At 44.4% G+C, this 21,581-nt stretch overlaps 1 protein-coding gene and 1 long non-coding RNA gene across 1 annotated transcript; one reads left to right on the top strand and one right to left on the bottom strand.

Moving 5' to 3' along the window:
- LOC310884554 (uncharacterized protein) overlaps nt 1-21,581 on the bottom strand; it is a 465,563-nt gene that overhangs the window by 228,306 nt on the left and 215,676 nt on the right.
- Nucleotides 6,927-7,958, top strand: LOC310884566. Its single transcript, XR_014574286.1, has 2 exons — nt 6,927-7,030; nt 7,480-7,958. It is a non-coding gene; the product is annotated as an uncharacterized lncRNA (long non-coding RNA).

Below are 21,581 nucleotides of genomic sequence, written 5' to 3'. Positions count from 1 at the left end.
TCTGGTTTATATATGAATAGAGGAAGTGAAGTAATTGTGGGAAAGGTGGAGTCTATGGCAGAACAATTGTTTTGATTATTCCAGTAACAACCACCCCAAACTGGTTTCCAGCTAATTTCTTTGCAACTAAGCATCTGGGATTTTATTGCCATCATTTTTAGTTGTCGAGCTCTTTTTCTAACCCACTGAAGCTTCTCCTTTGCCTCCTGATCTCCCAGAGCACTGTAAACATGGGACAATGTAACACAAGCCACAAAATAGGCTATTACTTAAATAAACGGATGGGGTCGGCTTCATTTATTTGACGTCTGCCATCCTCCACCCTTTGCTTTCCTTTGTTGTCTTTTTTGATCGTCTTGTTTTGAAGCCAGGCAATTTGTCCCACATATACTGCTGTTCACGGGCTAATTAGAATTTTAGAAGTAATTTAAACACCCTTTGCAGTGTGATGTTAATTCCCTCCAGATTGCTGGGAACATTAGCTTCAGTGTTTGTTTATTTTAAGTGACTCTAAAATATCAAACGCATTAGAGGTTGTAGCAGATTTGGGATAATTCACCTTTAACGATAAATTCATTACAAAAGTAAGCATCCTATTCAATCAGTGCCAGCCTGTGCTCGTGGAAGGACCCACACCCCACAAGGTGGCAAAGCTGAGCCAGGGGGCAGCGGGTCCGCGCGCAAGTTGGTCGGACACCACCTCGGTGCCCCATGCTGGCTGATACTCGCGTGGGGCATCTGCAGAGCTCATCTCCTCATCAGGAGCATGGGCTAAAGCCCCAGCTCCGGGACAACCCTGCTGCTGCTGTCTGTGCTGGCTGGACCAGCAGAAACCAAACCCCAGGCTTGGGGCACTCCCCCTGGCTCCAGCAAGGCTGATGCTGAGCATCACGGCGTGGCTGTAACGCAGGCAGCAGCAGGGACAGAAAACCCCCAGCCAGATCTCAGATGGAAGTGTCCTGACCACCTCCACATTGATACTTCTACGTGCAAGCTGTGTAAGTAGAATTAATTGTATAAGAAATAATGTTATAGCAAGAAACAGAATCGTGATTTTTGAAAAAAAAAAAAAAGTAGGAAAAAATTAGCAGTAGTCTACAGAAAAAATAGCTCATTTCATTTAGTCTGCAGAGCCATTTCATTTTTCCCCTTCTACATCTCTGAAAAGATAAGCAATTCTATGAAAAAATAACTGGTGCATAATCCTGCACTTTGCAAACATCCTATTTGTGCAAACAAAAAGCTAGTGTCAGTAGAGATGTGACATTCCACAGTGAGCAGTATTATAAGCAATTAAAAATGAATTAAACTTGTAAGATAAGTGCATAAGGTAGACATCAGTAGCCCCAACCACTTCTGTGTAGCGTATTTGCTTGCACATTAATGCTCTGACTAAGCCAGCCAAGAAGGCGAGAGAACCCCGTCCCGCCTAGCACCCTGACAGGGGTAAGGTGGCCCCTAGAGAAGAGCAAGAGCTGTGCACGTCTGTGCTGCTCCCCAGGTACCTCACAGCCTCTGAGCGTTTTCTGCTCAGGGAAAGTCAAGAAGCTAACATTGTTTGTCCATCCGGTAACACTCAGGAGACATCTCTTACAAACACTGTGCAGACTCCCTGGAACCCACATACTCTTTCTGCCTGTACAATGGTCTTCGGCCAGCAGATTCACAGACGTACTAACACCTCCGTTTGCCTTCAACACCTGCTACCCCTGCCCATACCCCCGGGGTTTTGCACTACAGGGACTGAACAAACAATCCTCTTCTGCCCGTTCTGGGCCACCCACGGTTTTGCAGAGCTCTGCTGTGTCTCCACCAAATCTGCAGAGCGCTGACATATGCAGTCACCTCTCTCAAAGCAGCCGCTCCTCACCGCTGACAACCGGTGTCACCCTTCTCCAAGCCTTCTCCAGGTCTAACACAGTGGATACAGGCAGCAGAACGCCACGCAGCGTTAGGATATGGGTCGGACACGGATTTGTACAATTACATAGTTTTATTTTCTGTCTGTTTCTTGATGACTTACTTTTTTAATTTGCTTTTCTGATAGAGTATTGAGCTGACATTTTCATGGGATCCAAGCATGCCCCACACTCCCGTGGTGCACACTGTTTGTACAGCTCTAATCCCTCAGAAATGACCGGTCTGACTTCCAGAACACCCCTGCAGCTTTGAAGGAGCCAAGAACGTTCATACCAGTGTAACCACATCTGTACTTGAGGCTGCTCCAGCTGAACTGCCAGTTAGTGTAAGAGTTTAGAACCGCAATACTTAGCAAGGCACAAGCCAGTACCCAGCCCAGCCCCAAGGCAAACCATCACTTCAGGGGCTTGGAGCATGAGTCAATTGGCACTGCTTCATCAGAACCAACACAACCGACTCTCCTGATGTAAAAACACTCCCCTACTTCTCCATTATTAATCTCTATACTTTTGTTTACTCCCCAGAAGAACTTGTACACAGCACTCAGCCTCAAACATATCAAAGTATTAATGAAGAGTTTTTAAGCCATCAGGTTGGCATCGAAACAAAGTTGAGTAACAGTTTCCCTTTGGTTTCCATGGTTACTGTATCCCCAAAGGACAATTCAAATCCCTCCTGTCTCAATTTGCTCCAGGTAGCTTCCCAAGCTGCCACCGCCGCGCAGCCCCCCCTTGGATCACAAGGCAGAGGGCAAGGGCAGCCGGAGCAATGCTCACGTGCGCGGTGCCTGGCCACCCTCCTGCCGGTTCAGTACTGCTCATAGACGACAGGTCAGGTGCTCAAGGCTCAAACCTGGCCTGGCTGGAGTCAATGAGATTTCGTCTGCAGCTGTATCAGCTTTCACCTATGAAATACTCGCTGATGCCTTTTATAAATCCGTCATTTTCCAAGAGGAAGCAGGAGACTGCGCAGAGCGCTGCAGGCCCAGGTCGCCAGACTCCCAGGACCACATTTGATATGCTCAGAAGCCTTTGGGATTCCTTTGTACTCCTGCAAATCCCATGCTAAAGCTCCAGAGAGCCTGACTGACTAAAGCCAATGAGAACCCACTTAAGCAGCACAAAAGAACACGAGAAACACACAGCAGCCTGTAAAGTGCACATTTGTAACCAGCAGATAACAGAATACTAAGTGCAGACAACAATAACCATAAATAAAAATCCCCAGGCCAGCTGAGATTACAGGTCTAACACATCATTTTCCAGCTACCCAGTCCCACGGATAATCCTGTAGCAACAGGAATTGCCAGTCGGCTGCTCAGGCCCACGGGAGACGAGCCCGCACAGCCGAGATGCAGAGCATGGCGCGGCACAGACGAGGCGTTACGGCAGCAAGGCACATGGCCCAACACATGCAGCACGTTTGGAGCTCGATCGTGGGGTGGAAGCCAAGAGCTTTGTAAGAGCAGTGTACAATAAATGGGTCTAAACCAGTCTGGGGCCAATGCTCCAGAATGTGAGAATGCTGCTCCATGCTCAGGGCTCTGCTCTGCTATCCCTCCTGCCCAGAAGGGGTTGTCCTGTCCCGACGGTGGGACAGCACCATCCGTTCTCCTTAAAAGCAATCACCCACAAACCAAGCCAGACATCCCTTAGTGAGATGCAATTTCAATTTTCTTCAACTGGAGTATCTCAAAAGGCCAACTGCTGAGCTGCTGTCAGCTGAACACAAGTCCTGCTCGAGCATCTGAAGGTCTCGAGGCTGAGCCACTCGTCCTGCAATTCAGGCTCATGGACTAAGCAATTAATTCAGACTGAAGGGAAGTACACCACCAGTGAGGAAATACAGGGAGAGGAAAAGCACCATGACTAATAAACACAGAAAATAGGAAATTTACTTCTTTACTACACCCAGTTAAAAATATTTTAATTTCTGATCAGTCTAGCTATGCTTATCTACAAACATAAAACTACATTATATGTCCCTTCTGGTGGATAAAACTGCAAACAGTCAACAGCATGCAAAAATAATCAGGGCAGCAAGTGGAAAAAAGCTCTTTTCTACCACAATTTACACACAGAATCTAGAAAGAGAGACTAATCTCTCCCTGGGACCCTCTGATTAGCTAAATCTGACTTGTAAACAGCTGCAAGATCATGATATCAAGAAGTGGGTACCTCTGTTTTCTGTCTCCCTGGCTGCTTCCGACACATTTTTCCCCTGATTTGAGCTGATTGGGCCTCTCATTTACCAATTAGGGGATGAGACTGAACAGGGAGGAACAGAGGATGATTAAAAATCTGCTCTTTGCTGTTTCTGCAACAACTGTGGACCATTCTTTTCCAAATTAAATCTGGCTGCTGGCGAGCTAACTGGCAAATGCAATCTCATTCCCCAAGTGCCAGAGCGCATCAGCAGTACATGTGCCATTTGTGGTCCATCTGCAGGAAACACGGCATGTCAATTGCTTTCGGGTGGGCTGGGAGGGGATGCAGCAGCAGCAAGAAGCATGTCACTGAGCTCTCCTGCTCCTCCCACCCACGTGGACAAGGTCTGGGAGCCTTGTGGGGCAGCGCTTTAGAACTGCTTTGGCAATTCATGTCTCTGAACACCTGCTTTTGTCAACAGGTCTGGTTCCCAAAGTATCCTTTAAATGGGGAAAAGATGTTTGAAATTAGCCTTCCCTTCCCAATTTAGTAAGTCTTCTTTTTTTTTTTCATAATTCTCACTTATTTTGTTTTCCCAAAGTAATAGAAAATAGACATGGATGCCTCAGGACCAGACTGTCTCTATGAAACCTTTTTATTGTTTAAAAACAATTACAATGTGAGCCAGGAGTTGTAGGAAGTGCATTTGGTTTTGGTTTGGCTACTCTACCTTTTGGGCTAGGGGAGGGTGCAAAGGAACCGTCCCCACAATCAGGAAAAAATTCAAACACAGCTACTTAAAATTCCCTCTGAGCCAGATGAGAAGTAAAACACACCTATAAGAAACCCACATTCTCCTCAGGATAATTCTTGGGCACTAGCCTTCCACAGGAAGGATTTAAGCTGGTTTTATAATCTCTTTATCTTGGGAAGGGATTAGTGCTGTTAGGAGAGGAGTGCTTTCTAAATAACAACGGTGCTTTTTTTTCTAAATAACTGTGTGTCATTCTTTTTAAACTCCTTTTCCAGAGAGAGATGTCATACTGTATTTTATGATGCCACAGTTTCTTCCAGCATGATAAAGTACTTAAGCCAGCACAGTGGTAGCAATGCTGACTAGAATTACAGCTCACTTCTCCAGCTCTGTTTCAGCGAATACGCAAAATGAGCCCAACAGTGCTACCACAGCCCATTTGTCCCTCTCTAATTTATCCTAACTAATTTGTCCCAACAATCATCATAACCAGCAAATGCATTTCAGGAAAAATTTGAGAGGAGAACTTTTTGCAGTTACCAGTACAGTTTAAAGTGAACTGCCAGAGTTACAAGGAGAAGCTAACAAGGCACCTGACTTTATTATGCTTGGAGTAAGCCAGAGCTGTCAGTCTTCTTCTCTTGAGTACTCTCATTTGAGAAAAGCACAAGCTCTTGAGTGCCTCTTGTCTTCTGTGATTGCATCTGCACTCCAATGCTGCCATCCTCTTCGAGTCTGACTAAGCCCCATGATCACCAAGAGCTTGTTTGCTGTTTTCTCTGCATACGTGGGGTTGATCCATTTCTTTTTTTAGCCTTTGTTTGCCTTGCCACAGCTGAAAGCAGATGCACACAGATACTGCCCAACATTGTCAGTGGACAAATTATGTCAGCCACTGGTACCCTTTATGGTGATTGCAGCCTAAGCCAAAAACTGCAGCGAGTGGCCTGGCTGCACAGCACTGAATTAAAATGTTGCACTTATGAATAAGCTTCCTTGACATTAATATGAATAAAAATGGCAATAAGCCTATATTTTATATTCTGTCATTTCACTCTGCATGACTAGTACTGTAACTTTGTATGCTCCCACTACACTCATACAGATTACACTTACAAATTGCCCCTCTGAATAAAGAGCACTGCGCAGGGATGACAAGTATTGATTTTCAATCTCCTTCCAAAATGACTCTATCATTGCAAGTAAGTCATGCAATTTGCCTCACTTCACACTTCAGGCTATAGGCCTCAGATCACATTGACAGGCCTGATCCTTCAGGAGATGTTTAATTAGAAAAGAAATGAAAGGAATTACTGTAAATCAGCACTTAGTCAGCGGTGTTACAGCATTTGTAAAGCTCCTTTCTCCCGAACCCCTTCACGTACCAAACTGCCTAATTTATTCTCTTATCCTTACCAGGAAGTTTGAGAAGGTTGTTTCACATAATTAGAATCTCTGTCTTTTCTCAAGGAGGTATCTCGGCATGGTCTAGTCAGCGTTTTACTCCTCAGCCAGATCCTCCTCCACCTGGCTGGCGCTGGAGGAGCACACCTGCACCACCGGGCCTGACAAGGGCTCACCGTCCCCGAACTGCCTCGGAGCTGCCCGGCACTTTTGCTTTCAGAGCTACGTTTGAACCTAATTATGACTAACATGCAATGAAAATGCATCTTATCAGAGGAGAATTAGACCTAAGTGCTGCACACATTGAGAAAAACCTCACGTATCCCTGTTCAGAGGCACCTCCACACAGCTGCTCTGGGGCCCAGCCTGCCTGCAGCCCCAGCTCAGATGAAGCCAGTAGTTAAATATATTACCCCACCCCACTCCCCCAACCAACTACAGTTCTTTGTGTTTTATACTGTGATGCTTTTAAATTTGAGGTTCCATGAGGTTTGTTTTGTGCTTTTAAACATCGGGTTTCTAAGTTCCTTTCCACTGCCCCGTGCCTTGTTTTCTGTCACACACAAACCAGCTCATCCACCCTCCTAGCAAAGCCAGCACAAGCTCCATCTTAGACCTGCAAATACCACCGTGTTCCGAAGCTCCCCAGACCCCTTCATTTCACTTCACACATGCTCCCCACACGCAATTAGAAGCCATGTCTGAGGGAAGACCCACTCACCTGCGCACCACACCACACAGCCGCTGCCGCCCTGGCCTTCCCGCCCAGGCGCCGCCTCTCCTCACAGCTGCGCTGCCATTACAGGTGACGACCTGCTGTGGCAGTAAGGGGAAGTGCCCGGCCATGGACGAAGGGTGCTCGCCTCCTTCTCGAGCCTTCCTGAGGCTGTCAAAGCCCTCCTGAGCCCGGCTCTTGAGGAGAGGAGATAGTGCCCCACTTGGAGGGGGGGGATCTTAAAGCGACGCAGGGCTGTGGGAGCAGTTTGCAGTTGTGTGAATGACATATCAACCTTGCCATCTGAAAGGGCTACAGGAAAAATCTCTGCGCCTTTTAAGTACTTGTTAAAATAGGAATATCTCTAACCTTAAAAAGAAGGATGTAATATCTGTGACTATGAAAGAGGTTTTAAAAAATTACCTGATTTTGGGAATGCGGTAGGGAGGAAAAACCCTCCCACAATTTTATTAAAACGTTACAAATGGTGAGTGCAATCATCCATCACCTTGTATAGATTACTTTTTTCTTCTCTTCAGCGCAAGAAATGAAACCACTTGTTTACTGTAGCAATAATACACAGAGAACTACTTTCAGAGCTCACAGCTGTGCCCCATCTACCACTCACCATGGAAGTGACCAAAAAGAAAAGCCAGCCAACAGGTTCAGATGCCAACCGTCTGACAGTACGGACTGCACGGACCACCAGCCTCCTTCGTGAGCAGCTTTAGAGACTGTTCTGTGACGTGAAGGGAAAGCATGCTTCTCTTTGAGTCAAGGACAGCAAAATCCCACAGAACACTTCAGATTAATTTCTATTTTTGCTGTAAAAAGTCAGAAAAAGGTCATTTTATTTTTATAAATGCATAGAAAATGTGAGACATCTGGAATCTTCAGTATTTCTTTGAACACAGTGTTCAAGCTCAGTCAAGCCTATGGACTTTAAGTAGTGCTTTGCTGTTAATTGGGGTGACTGAGGTCATTCAGATGACTTGGGCTTCTTCCTTTGGTGTTGTGAGGAATTCTGACCGTAGAACAGTCTACTTGTCATTGCTGGACATAGTTTGCCAGCTGACTACGTACAAAGGCTTTTAAATAAATAGCTTGAGTCCCATTCTAAAACATACTACTTCAGCCCTGCCTTGTTCGAGTCAGTGGAGGAAGTACTGGATGGATTTTTTTTCCTGAATAATTCAGTAGTTTAGAGAAGAGGAATCATTGTATTAAATAATAATAATAAAAACACAACGCTATGAAATACTTTAAAAATACTCCATGATTAAAATATACTTTTATACTCAGAATTCATTAGAAAAAGAACCAAACAGAGTGAACCTTTACTACTATCGCCATTAATATTTTCAGAAATGTCCAACTGCTTCACCCATTTGCTCTGGTACTAGAAAGGAAAGCTTAGATTTCTAGTGGTCTAAAATAAAAACACAAAGTTGTTCTGTGAACAACAGAGCTAATGGAGTTGAACTTCCTATGAAGTTGACCCTTCTGTTCCTTTTTACCCTTCTTTTTCCACTCAGAGTAACCACAGCCTCCTTATATGTCCTTTGTGAGAGCCACACTGAGCAAGACAGGCCAGACAGTAACCTCCAAGCTGAGCACAATGACCGAGGCCCACTTGCCTTGTCACTGGCAGAGGTGCTCATTTGTGTCTCTATGTTAGGTTGACACTAACTGGCATAAACTTTATAGGAATGTATTTATGCTATGTACATTTTTGTTAAAATGGGTCAGCAGGTTTTTAAGTTTGAGGGGTTGTTTTGGTTGGTTGTTTTTTTGGAGGTAGATTGACAATGTGGTCACAAAGGCCTGGTTTCTTCAGGAGATTAGGCCATGGGATTTAATGGTTCAAGTTTACACTCATTATCCTGGGGACTTCAATTGAATTTTCAGGACGTTCAGGAACGAATAACACTTCCTCACTCTCAAACAGCAACATTACACACAGGGATTAAAGAATGTAATGCACTGAAGGGAGACCACAGCTTTGTGATGGGTAGGAAGCTCCTGCAGTTACCATCATCCTCAGCCCCAGCTTGCTGGGGGTTGTAGTATTGCTGCAGAAGCTATGATAGCATCAAATTTGCACTTAGAGGTTGTTTCTTGCAGCTTCATGATGCAGCTCTTTTGGAACGGTAGCAGCAGCATAAAAACTCCTTCATAAGTCCTTATAACCAGAATAAACTATTTTTATGGGCCTCTCACAGTATGTCTGCAATTAGTCTAACAGAATGGCCACATTACCCAGAAAACATAAACTTGGTTCTCCTGTCCAGACACTCCCTAGCACCAGTGTTTGCCACTACTTTAAAGTTGCTGAGAACATACCATTTTAATGAAAATACCACAGCTTCTTTCAGGCAGATGAGACCCGAGTGGTCCAACCAAGCGCCCTTCCTCACTTGCACTCTCTTCCCTACTGGGCTGCTGTCATGGGGCTGTTTTCCTCCCAACCTGCTGGCAAGCACCAACAGGGAGCTCCTGTTCTGCACCCAGTTCTCAGGACTCTGGCCTTCCAACATTACAAGAACCTGCAAGGAATAAAATAATAATAAAATCTTGGCACCTCCTTAGGATTGTTTTTCAACAGATCTCCGCTGTTACATGCAGCCTGTGACTATAAGGTCATTTTGCACTTACAAATATTTTCTGCTAGAAAACAATGCTTTAGCCAGCCACTTATTTCTGAGTGTTCTGTAATTTTTATTATTTTTGTAATAAAAAAAAAATCTATTAATCTAAATATTGCAGAGTACGGGGCTGAATTTTCAGTGCATAAGTTATTTATATACACTACAGAAGAGATTAGAATCGTGCTTAATATAAATCCCTTTTTCCTTTTAAAGCTCTTCTGATGTAGGTACAAGCTGTACTTTACAAATGGGGAAAATGAGAACACAGGTAAAGTAAATTATGGACAACTGTGCAAAATTAGCAATGGTAGCGATATCGCTAAGTATTCTGTTGCTGTTATCTCAGGAAGGAGGGGGAAATGGAAAGTATATAATCATTTCAGAAGCTTCAGATCACTGAAGAAGGAAAATGCTTTCAGATTGCCTGGCAGGAATGACTGTCGGAGGGCATCGCTGCGACTCCTTTGTTGTGCAGCAGTTCTTAAATTCCATTACGCAGCTGCTATTTTGGTCAGTTCTTGCCCAAATGCAGGCCCTAGCTCTCAATTCACTTTGCAGATTGCTACACCTGGGGTACTGTGGAGCACTGTCTGCCCACAGGCCCCCTGACTACAAAGAATGGCTCTCTGGGCTGAGCCGTTTAGAGCCAGGACAGCCTTTTGTATCGCCCTGCACAGCACCGTGCACACTCGTGCCCTCGCCCACCAGCACCTCGACTCTCTCTGCTCTAAACTAGGAGGACTAAAAAATTACCTAAACATTATTTCCCCCTTATTACCAATCTCTTCCCTTCTGTACAAATAACTAATAATCCCCAGTCCTGTTTCAAAGGGATATATGCCTCCTTGTGCTATTGCCTTACTGAGGTAACTTCTGAAGGAAGCCTTTTCATTAAGCCAAGTTCAGCATGCCCTGTTTTGCTTTTCAGAGATTGTGTATGAGAAGGAGGGAGATAAATGACACTGGCTATTTATTGAACCAGTCCAAAATACAGCACTTTACTTAGAATTAAGTAATGAAAATGGTAACTTAATTGAAAGGATTAATTAGGTCTTTGTAATTCTGTTCTTACTCAATAATGCATATGACGTGAGGGGAAAGAGGCTGTCATTTGGATGATGGAAGAATAAGTGGTTACTAGTTGTTCACCATCTGATCAGAATAAATTCTGACATTGACTTGCACCAGTGCCCTTCCCTCTGGAAAGATCCCGCTGCTTATTTTCCCTATTAGTTTTGCAGTTTCCCTGATATTCTTCCCAAGACACACCAGCCCTCTCCTACCCCTCCAATATGTCTAAGGTGAAGGAGGAAAGTTTCCAGGGGGGACCCTTCTGTCCCTTATTATTTTCCCTAGAAATCCCTTATCCATTCAGTAGTTTATTGCTCTACTTCCTTGTCCTATGTTCCTGCTCACCTTAGCCTGTGTATTTGGGATTCTCCCTCCTGCCGTGAGAAAAGGCTTGTTATCATTCCAGCTGTACTTGAACCTGTGTGGTCTGAAGAGATCATTTCATTTAAGCTGCAGTTTAAAAATAAAATCCCCTCTCCACAATAATTATAGTGTTGCATTAGGAAATACTGGATGTCTACATATTGCATACATAGACTGTACTCTCTGCACTGAGATAGCTGCACCATCTGCTCTCCTGCTCCCTGTTCTTACTCCTGCAGACATTAGATAAACATGTTGAGAGAGCAGCAGGCTGTTTTCAATCATGACATATCTGAGCTGTGTTTAAAGTCAAAAGCTTTTATTTACAGCTCAGTGAAGAGAGAGGACTCATAATCAAGGGCAATAAAATAGATCCATAGCAGTTTAATGGTTCAAAGGGATAGGAGCTGTCTATGCCAGTCCTGTCACTTCTTTAAAATGGAGAAGACTCCAAAAAGAGAAGAGGGGATACAACTGTTCCCGGTTACCATGAGACAGCATTCAGTGCTGTGGGTTGAGTTTGGAGGCACAGCAGTGGGGCAAGTATGTGCTGCTTCTCACAGACCTCATAGGGTGGCCTGAAAAAAAAAATTCAGTGCTGAAGCAGCATGAGATGTTGGCAGCAATACTTGAGAGGACATCCCTCCCCGCTGTACACTGCCACAGCTGCTGCTAGCAGAAAAATGGATGTTAGGTCTTCCCCCACGCCTGGAAAGGGAGGAGAGCAATGAAGGGCATGTTGACAGGATGGTCTTGCCAGGGCCTGGGAGTCAATCAGCCTGTCCCAGTTCTCACTGCAGGAACCCGCACAATTTGGTGTCCACCTTTAAACATTAAGCCAGTCTTTATCAACTGAGTTCAGTCAGTCCAATACCGACTCAGTATTTTCAACACCATCAAGTAGCATCTCAAAACTAATAATCTAATTTCTGTCTGAACCTGGACACCACCTGGGCCTTTGTGGTGTGAAGATGTTGATCAGGTAACTCTTCAGTGCTGTGAATCGGAGATTGGAGTTAACGTGAAGTCTTAAATGTGATGGATTGGTTGTTTTGTCTTTGCAGGAGTTGTAATGGATCTGACATTCACTCTCCTGTTTTGGGGCCAGTGCTTATACAAAGGTAGTTGAGTGGACAGACTGATCCAGGATAAGATTCCTACAGCAAAAAGTCTCAAGAAGTCCCAAGCCAGCTTCTTCAAGCCGAGGTTCTCTAGCAATGTGTGCACATTTTCCTCTCCTCATTCCATCAACTTTTCTAATTTTACTTGTTTTCTCTCTGATCCTTGGAATTCAATTGTACTGATTTCCTGAGCATTAAACATACATGAATGTTCCCCTAGTCTGCTTAATGGTCCTAGCAAAAAAGTGTTTCGACTCATTGGCAATGCAATTGGAGCAATCACTGAACACAATCTTCTCTTTCAGGATTGGATGCTGGAAACAGCAATTTTTTTACAGTTAGTGAGCGTGCAAAGTTATGATATCAGAAATGGCTCCTGAGAAGTGACAAATGGGCTTCAAAATACAGCATAATGATCATTACAAGATGGGGTTGTATTTTGTTCTTGAGCTGCTATGCACATTTTATTGAGATGGGAGTAAAGATCCTACAGAGAGAGGCTTCAGTAGCCAACCTGAACCCAAATTGGGCTTTCGCAATGAGGCACTGCATGAACTTGAAGTCCCATATTTCTATGAACAGTGCTAAGAAAGGATGATGTGGCTGAGGTGCACTGGTGAAAAGTGCTTTAGAAAAGCTAAAGGTGTGGAAACAGCAGCTTTCCTCCAAGCCTGAAGCATGTCAGAGCTGCACCCGAGCAGTTTAGTGGCTGTCATATTGCAAAATCTCTGGAGTATGAATTCAAGTTAATGTTGGTACCAAGTCACTTTCTGAATTCTATCTCAGGATCTGCTGACTGAAGAAGCACCAGACATTGTACGCTTGCCTGCCAGATAGCAACAAAATGGCTCTAGTACCTGAGTCACAACCTTAAGTGCTGAAGGTGCTGGCTGTGTAGGCTGGACCTGTTATTCAGGCAAGCTAAGCAGTTTCTTCAGACTGCTTCAGGAGCATATCCAATAGTCACATTAAGCTGTTCCCAGCTGATTTCTGCTCCCCACAGGTTTCACAGTGGCTCTGTCTGTAGGAAGTTTCTACTCCCTTGAGCTCCATCCAAGGAGTCTTTCTGTCACTAGTAGGTTCTCTGCAATCCCGAAGTGCCTTATCTGAATACTAAACCAGTAGGGGGGAGGACATAAAAAGCCTCTGGTTGCAGTTTCACAATGGTGCAGATATTTCTCTTCCTAAGCTCTGTGTCATACCTCCACTATTACACAGTGCTTCATACGGTGCTCAGGCCAGGCAGTGTCAGCATCTGCTGGAGGTCCTGCGCTGCAGCATCGTGTGGATACTGGCCCTTGCTCTGGGTTCATTTGCAGCTAACGTGCAGAAAGGTGTAAGGGAAAACTTTGCCCCTCATCCATCAGTATACTGACAATTCCTGTTCCTGGTGTGAACGGCTGAGAAGGTGTGACTCTCCTGAAGTCACGCTCAGCAAATGCAGAGTGCGCTCTGAAGTGGTGGGAGCAGTGGGTTAGATGGCACATTCGTGATATCCACCATGGCCCCCAGAGCTAAAGCCTGGATTGTCCATATTAGTCCTCCGAGAGAGGAGAATTTCATCTTCGCCTGCAGAGGAAGAAGTGTAATGCCCTGTGTCCAATTTTCTTTTCATTGCTGTTTTTATTATGGAAACAAAATGTTCACTGGTTCTAAAATGAAAATGGGGAAAGCTAATTTTTGTAGTTCTTGCTAATAAAATTCTTAATGTGCTCTTCTCCCATTATCATAAAGATTGTTATGGTTTACTTTATCTCTGGAATCTTATTATTTTCCCCCAGAATACATGGGCATTCCTTATCTTCAAAACTATTTTAATCTGTAGAGATACTCCTCCTTTATCTTACCTTCATCCTCATAGTTCAGTATGAACATATTTTTATTATCCTACTTCTATTTTCATAAACAATAAGTGGATATTGATCACAAAGGCTTTAGGGTCTTTAAGAAGATGAGGCAGCAAAACTATTAAAGCACTGGGTATGAGTCTAAAGAAGAGATTCTGGGTCCACAAGTAACCAAAAATCTGGTGGATAACATGAGACAATACAAAACCTTTTAAAAATAGGTATTTCCAGTACTATTAATAAGTGTTAGCTTTATTTGCTAGATTTTATACACTGCAGATAATACACTGAGCTGAGGCCCTATTCAGACTGGTAAAATGCAGGTCCAGTGTCTGTATCAAATGCTTTGTGTTTCAGAGACAGCTGGCTGTACTGGGACCAGTCCTACTGTGCTGCCTTGTGCCTGACCATACTTTAAAGTGGGTTTCAGTGGGGGTTAAAGGGCTGCTCTCCATTCGTAAGACGCTCTTAATTCTGGAATTGTTTTGTACTTTATAAGGACCTAGATAAAATTAAAATGATGCAGTTGCAAAAGATTTGTTGGGAAACACCTCTTGACTGGTTCGCACAGACATTTGTGATTTACAAGCATGACAAGTGTTCTGAGCACGAGCATAGGTAAGATGCGTGACCTACAGCCCTGGTAAGGGCACTGCTGCACACGAGTGGGGCACAAAGCCATCGATATTCTAACAACTGACAGTGGGAGAGCAGGGCCTCTTCACAGTGACTATTTTCATCCCCAGAAAAAAATCACTAAAGAAAGAAAAAGAGCAAGAATTCAGAATGATTTTTACCTTGCATTGCACTTGCAGAGTGCAGGCAATCTGTAGTGTGTGGCCCGACCACCTCAGAGCCAACGTGTCCACAGAAAGGGCTCAACTTGTGACAAGGTGTACCAACACGCACTTATGCTGTCTGTTGCGGGCTGGCTTTGTTTGAGCTGGTCTAATAGTTCAGGCTGGTAACAGAAGGAAAGAATACGGTTAATTTTAAGGCAATAAAGTCTGACTGTGCCTAGGTAGCAATTTAGCTAAAGGAGAGAATCAGAATTGTCAAGAAATTTTGTGACTTTGGTGACTTACAAAATCCTAGAACTTTATCTGTCTTTTCCTGAGATGGGAGCAGGAATCCAGTAAATATGCATGCTATAAATAAAGACTGAAATGCCTCTGAGCTGTGCACCCCCCACACCTGAATTCACCTTGTGTTTTCTTCCAACATCCATCTGAATGAGTTGCCCTCTCCTGGAATAACCTGAAAGCTGGCAGCCAGGCAGGAGCCAGAGTATGATGGATGGCCCAGGCAGCCACAGCAACTCCGGTGTTGGCGGGTAACGAGGCAGCTGGACCCATTTTCAGAATGTCCCCTTCATCTCCTTTGAGCCATCAGGGCAGGCGAAGCACATGAAATACGGCATGAATCAGGCCAGCTTTGCTGACAGCACACGCTGACAGCAGGCTCTCTGGTGCAGACCCTCACTCCTGCCGTTAATCTTCCTTGGGCAGAGCCAAATGCTCCCAGCAGCTTTCCTCCAGCCTCTCCCTGCTGAAGGCAAACTGTTAGGATTGCTGCTGAGGTGAGAAGGAGAGCACAGGGCAGCACGCACGCCCGAGGATCGAATGGCTGCCAGAAGGGAGAACGTACAGCCCTTGTCCTGCGCGAGCAAAGCTGGCCTCTGCACATTGCTGCATCACACTCAGGCTCTTGGGTGACCTGATGCCATCAGTGAAACCCGCAGGAAGCACAGGCTGGCAGCAAAGTGCTTTGAGCCCTTGCCGCTATTCCTTTTCCCCACACCATTGAACTCAGACCACCACTGAACTCGCCAGCTGCTGCGGAGCACAGGCTGTAAGATTCCTGGAGACATAAGCTTTTCTGTTGTGTTTTTTTTTCATTATAACAGTTCCTGCCTTAATGTCCACACACTGCTAGTACAAAAAAGGCAACAGAAGGATAAAAGCTAATTATAGCTGCTGGCAAAAAATGGTGGAAGCTCTCTCCATGCTGGCAATAGTACACTTGATATGTGATTAATAGTGGTTAGTGTGGGACTAGCCAAAGCTTGCACAACCCCATATAAATAATAATGAAATTTAAAAAGATATATGCTCCTTGAGTTAATAATTTTAACAGGCTGCGAGAAATGTTGCTGTTCTCATGGTAACAGGAAGGCTGTAATTTCATCTCTAATTTGAGAATGCTTGTATAATGCGTGCAGATAGCTTTCTGATGAGAACTTTTTTCTCTCTTCTTTAATTGAAGCCTTTTTAATGAAGTGATATTATTGTGTAGTTTGGGCAAACAATCCAAAATGGACTAATTAGCACTAAATACACCGTTGAAAAACGTTGTCAGAATTATTTGGAACTGAACTGGCGTTGCTGCTTAGAACCAGTGGTGTCCGTATCAATCAGTACCTTATACTCGTGTACGTGAGCATCTCTGAGGGCTCTTCAGGAGATTCTGAATGCATTTGTAGAGTTACATTCATTAGATAAGAAAGAAATGCATCCACTGGTCCTTATCTCTGTACTACAAGCATGTGCCTTCAGCATGGTGACTATTTGAATAGTGACCTCAAGAACAAAGACTCAGAGACTTCAAAACAGCCCAAAGATTGGGACAATCAATTTTTTTTTCTATCACAGCTTTTACCCAAGTATACAAAGATAAGAGTCCCATCATTTCTATAGTAATCCTGAGAAAATACAAATCAGGCACCTCAATACGTGCTGCAGGTGTGAGACTGAGAATGAGTCTCTTGAAAAACCAGCAAGAATTAGGCCTGTGATTCTTGAGCACCTTTGAAAGTATTATCCCTGGTCCTTTTCAGTTTATTACAATGGCTTAGTCATGGAAACCAAATGACAGCAAACACAATGAAAGCACTTCTGCTAGTTTTACCAAAGCATCTCCACTGACTACTAATCTTAAGCCATTTCCAATGCTCATTTTTCCTATTAGAGCTCTATAGTCAGGTTTATTATCTTATATCTGTTCAAAAACATTTACGTGCCTGATACTGGGACATTTCCAAAGCAGTTTTGGAGTACTTAGGAATACAGATTAGTGTTTTGCTTACAGGAAAGCAAAATGTGACCTTGCCCCTGAGTGGATGTGTATGGGAATTGAACTGGGACCTCAGAGACCTAGGGGTAGGAGCAGAGGAGCGGGTGGTTGGATGAGCCAGCGGGAGCTGGAGCTGTGCAGGGAGGAGGAGGAAACTGCCATTTTCAGCTTCTTGGTTTTGTCCTTCGGTGTAGACAGATTGATACGTGATGAAACATTTCATAGTTAGCTTTTCAAAGGCTGTGTTACTTCAGAATCATTAACCTGGCTGAGATCTTTGCATTCTTATCTGCTTTGTTGAATATTTTCACAGCAGCAATCGGTGGTGGCTTGCATATCCTTAAAGCTGCAAAGCTAGCATTTTAATTTATCCTAATTCAGAACCTAATTGTCTTGCACTGTTGGCTAATTAAATGTTCAAAGAAGTGATAAATTAGGCAGGTTGATCATTACAACGCAAGTAATTAGTCAGTCCAACTGAATATGAGCCTTGAAATCCATATTCCCTGAGATGATGGGCATTTTGGGGACGTGCAAGAAAGCAAAGTGTGTCTCAAGGTTCAGGGGACAAAAAATCTTCCCTGAATATTTCATGTGAAGTGTTCAAATCTGTCATCGCTTTGGGGACTTTCAGGGTGTTTATTTTGTGCATAGGGAACTCCTTTTCTAGAGGCCACTAAGAGAAAGTGAAGTTCTAAGACAGAACTTAGCTTGAAATGCTGAGATCTGCAGATAGTTTCCTACAGGATCTATTTTCCTGTATTAGACTCCGAAGTGTACTTTGTGAAAATAGGTTTAAGTGGGTTTTAAAAACAAAACAAAAAACAACATAACCCTCTCAACATTAGATCAATATCTAAATAGGCAGTTACAAATGTAACACTCCCTGGTAGGGAGCTTCCAGTCACAAAGGTTTCCATGCAGCGTTTTACTAAAAATTGTCCCTGGGGCTAAATCAGTTACGACCTAAAGACCAAAATGTATGTTCTGAAAATCTCAGTCTAACTATGCACCTGCTTAAATTCTCAAGACAACTATCTGCCAGAAGAAAAAAATAAGAAATACAAAATTATACAACGCAACATCATAGCAGCTTGATATTCTTCTTGCTAATACATCCAAATGCTGTTTCATCTTCCCACACAGCCCACCCTTACAGAGGTGTGTGTCGGCACACCGTCTGGCAGCACCACATCGTCGGAGATGGGCTGGAATGGGAACCTGGGGATGTTGTGCCCGGGACAGCACACCCCACCTTGCAGCTGAAACAGGGATGAAAAATAGCAGAGGTATTGAGATGGTTTAATTAAAGCCTGTGGGGAACCTTGTCTGGGAGTTTGCCTCATTAGTTAGGTGAGTATGGCTCTTGGCTCCTGGCTGCCAGAGAGAAGGATGGCTCAGAAGTAATCCTTGGTGTGATCCTGGGGAGTGCTGCATCCTTCGTGGCTCCTCTCCACTCTGTGTAGCATCTTGCTGTTAGAAGTCAAATTACTCCACCCGTTCTTGCTTCCATACTGCTGAGCATCTCTGTGGGTTCAATTCTCACAACTCATTTCAGTATCAGCTGCTGTTCATGGTCAAGAGACGAGAGGCCTTGCAGAGGGATCTGGATATGCTTGGGGCAGCAGGCAATGAGCAGCGGCATGAGGCTGAGCCCAGGGAACGCGGGGTGCTGCCCCTGGGACGCAGCAGGGCCAGGCACAGGCACAGCTGGGGTACGAGGGCTGCGGGGCAGCTCAGCGGGAAGGGGCTGGGGGGGCCGGTGGCAGCAGCCCAGCAGGAGCCCTGGCAGCCAAGGGGACAAACCGCACGTTGGGGCACACGAAGCACAGCATGGCCGGCCCCAGAGGGGATTCTCCTGCTGCATTTTGTGCTGCTGCAGCCTCGCTTTGAGCATCGCGTGCGGTTCTGGGCTCCCCGACATAAAAAGGTCCCTGAGGTGCTTGAGCAGGTCCGGAGGAGGGCAGCGAAGCTGGTGAAGGGGCTGGAGGGCACGTCCTGAGAGAGGCTGAGGACACCTGGGCTGCCCAGCCTGGAGGAGAGGAGGGCAAGGGGCGGCCGTGCTGCTCCCTGCAGCTCCCTGGGGAGGGGACGCGCAGAGGCAGGTGCCAGCCTCTGCTCCCCGGGGACCGAGGGCAGGAAGCATGGGGACGGCACGGAGCTGTGCCAGGGGAGGGACAGCCTGGGCACAAGACAAAGTTCCTGTCCTGGGAGGGTGCCAAAGCTGGAACAGGCTTCCTAGGGAGACGGCTGATGCCCCGTTCCTGCTGGCATTCAAGAGGTATTTGGGCAATGCCCTCTCTAACACACTTGGACTTTTGGTTAGCCCCGAGGTGGACAGGCCATTGGACTGCATGATCTTTGTAAATCCCTTCCAACTGAACTACTCTATTTTTTTAAAACCCAAAAACAAATTAAGCAACTGTTTGCACCATCTCCACAGCTTACAGCCCACACAGCTGTCTCACTTTATTTGCAATCATATCACTCACTGTTCATTTCATTAGTAGGGTTTTGTTCTCTCTTCCTTTGCATTTAAGGCAGTAAGATTTGAAGTTTCCAGTCTTCTGTGGTGGAAATAACAAATAATAATCGCTAACAGTGTCTCCCGAGGGTAAATTTCAAATGTTGGCGTCCTACAGGCTGTGATTTTCTCACCTAGCCACAGTGGCTGCAGTGTGGGACCAGCATTTAGATCATTCTCACTGTGCTGCTGCAAGAGCTGACTACTCTGTCTTCTTCAGCCTGCCTCGTCTAGAGGTGATAATAAGTTTTAAAGGTTTTCTGCTCGTCTTCTCCCTGCCACAAAGAAAATGTCTTGTCATGGCTTTTAGGTTTATCTACTATTTCCATGTGTAGTGGGTTATAACTTGTTTCCTCAACTCACAACTCCTGCTTGTGTTGCTGAATCAGCTGGTCTTTCACACTGCGAACGATACTCTTAAAATTAAAGCTCCTATAAAGTTATGATTTTTTTTTCAGTGTTCTAATTGGTCTAGCTGGATTATGTTAATTATTTCTGATCAAAACTGCTTAATTAGCATGTCAGGTCAATTAGCAAGGGCCTTTGGGGTTTAAGGGAGTTATTTTGTTTTTACTTTTAGTTATAGTGTAGTCAATCCACTGTTACACATTTTATGTTTCTAGAAGTATCCCTGAATTAATGAAAAGTTAACAGACTGGGATATAAGAAAAAGCTTCATAAGCATCCACCAATATCTTACACTGGGGATCACTGGAACCTAAAATGCTTCTTTAATGCTTCATCATTGAAATCAGTCTTGAAAGCAGAGTTCACGGCCTTGCAGCTGGCTCACAAGGGGAGAAGCACCAGGAGAGCTATGTACTACCCCAAGTCTGAGGGACGAGGATTAAAACAGAGAAAGCTGCAACCACAAGAGTTCTCCCTTCCTGTCCATAAAATGCAGGGATAACAATAATTTCCCATCTGTGAAATCCACTTCAGGAACTCCTTGTAAAATACTGGAAGGCTGCTAAATGTTATGTTTATTTCTTGCAGATAACTTCTTGTAACACTCATTCATAATCAGAGAAGCCTTGAGATTACATTGGCATAGAGGCTGTCAAATAAAAACTGTCCACAGATTTAAGTCTTTTTTTTTTTTAATAATATCCTAAATACTTGATTTATTTGAGTGTAGAGTTTCATCAAAATATCTTTCTCCTTAATTGAGCTAATAACTTTACTCCAGTCCTCGTCTTTGTTCAGTCTAGGAAGCAATTTCCCAGCATCATCTCCCATCTCATATATCCACTTTTGATCTGATTATTAGCATTTAATCTTCTACAACATTCAGTTTATAATATTCAAACCCAGCCTTATTTAAGGAAGTAATACCTTTTGGTGTGCTAGATGTCACATGTTTTCCTTTGTAACATAACAATTTTATCTTATGTTCTTGAAAGTTATTTGCTCTCCATTTTCATTCCTTCCCCCCCCCCTTTTTTTTTAAAACTCACATATGACTTCTCATAAGAAGATATAAATGGAAATGCAAATGCAGAAGGAAAATTGAGGTAGGCATAGATTTACATATGAAAAATACCAAATGAGCAGGCACTGGGGGTTTAACTCAGACATATTCTATTTACCTGCTTTCAAAGCAGCTTATACCTCTAGGTACCCAGTGGATCCTTCCAGAAGTGCTGGATCCCTAGCCTTTCCTTACCCCATACACAATTCTCTGAGGCCAATTGTTCAAACTGAGATCTGGATGTGGGAACTGAGATCAGCTCAGGTCACACTGTGCACCTGATCTTCTAGCTGGAGACTGTGCAGGTGGATGAGCTGCCTTGGTAAGCCCCAGGCCTGCACCTAAATCAGGGAGGTGTAGTTAAGCAGGCTCTGTGCTAATTGCTTTTAATTCTGTTCCATGGCTGGCCCTTCAGCTTAGAGCATGGGGCACATGCACAGCACGAGAGGCAAGCTGGGGAACAGAAGCTCTCTCAGAAGGGCCATCACAGACAAAACCTGTGGTGCATACACACACGTACATAT

Source organism: Anser anser (genome assembly GCF_964211835.1).
Source record: "Anser anser genome assembly, chromosome: 20".
Lineage (NCBI taxonomy): Eukaryota > Metazoa > Chordata > Aves > Anseriformes > Anatidae > Anser > Anser anser.
Note: the sequence above shows the minus strand (reverse complement) of the source record. Positions and strands in the feature narration are given on the sequence as shown.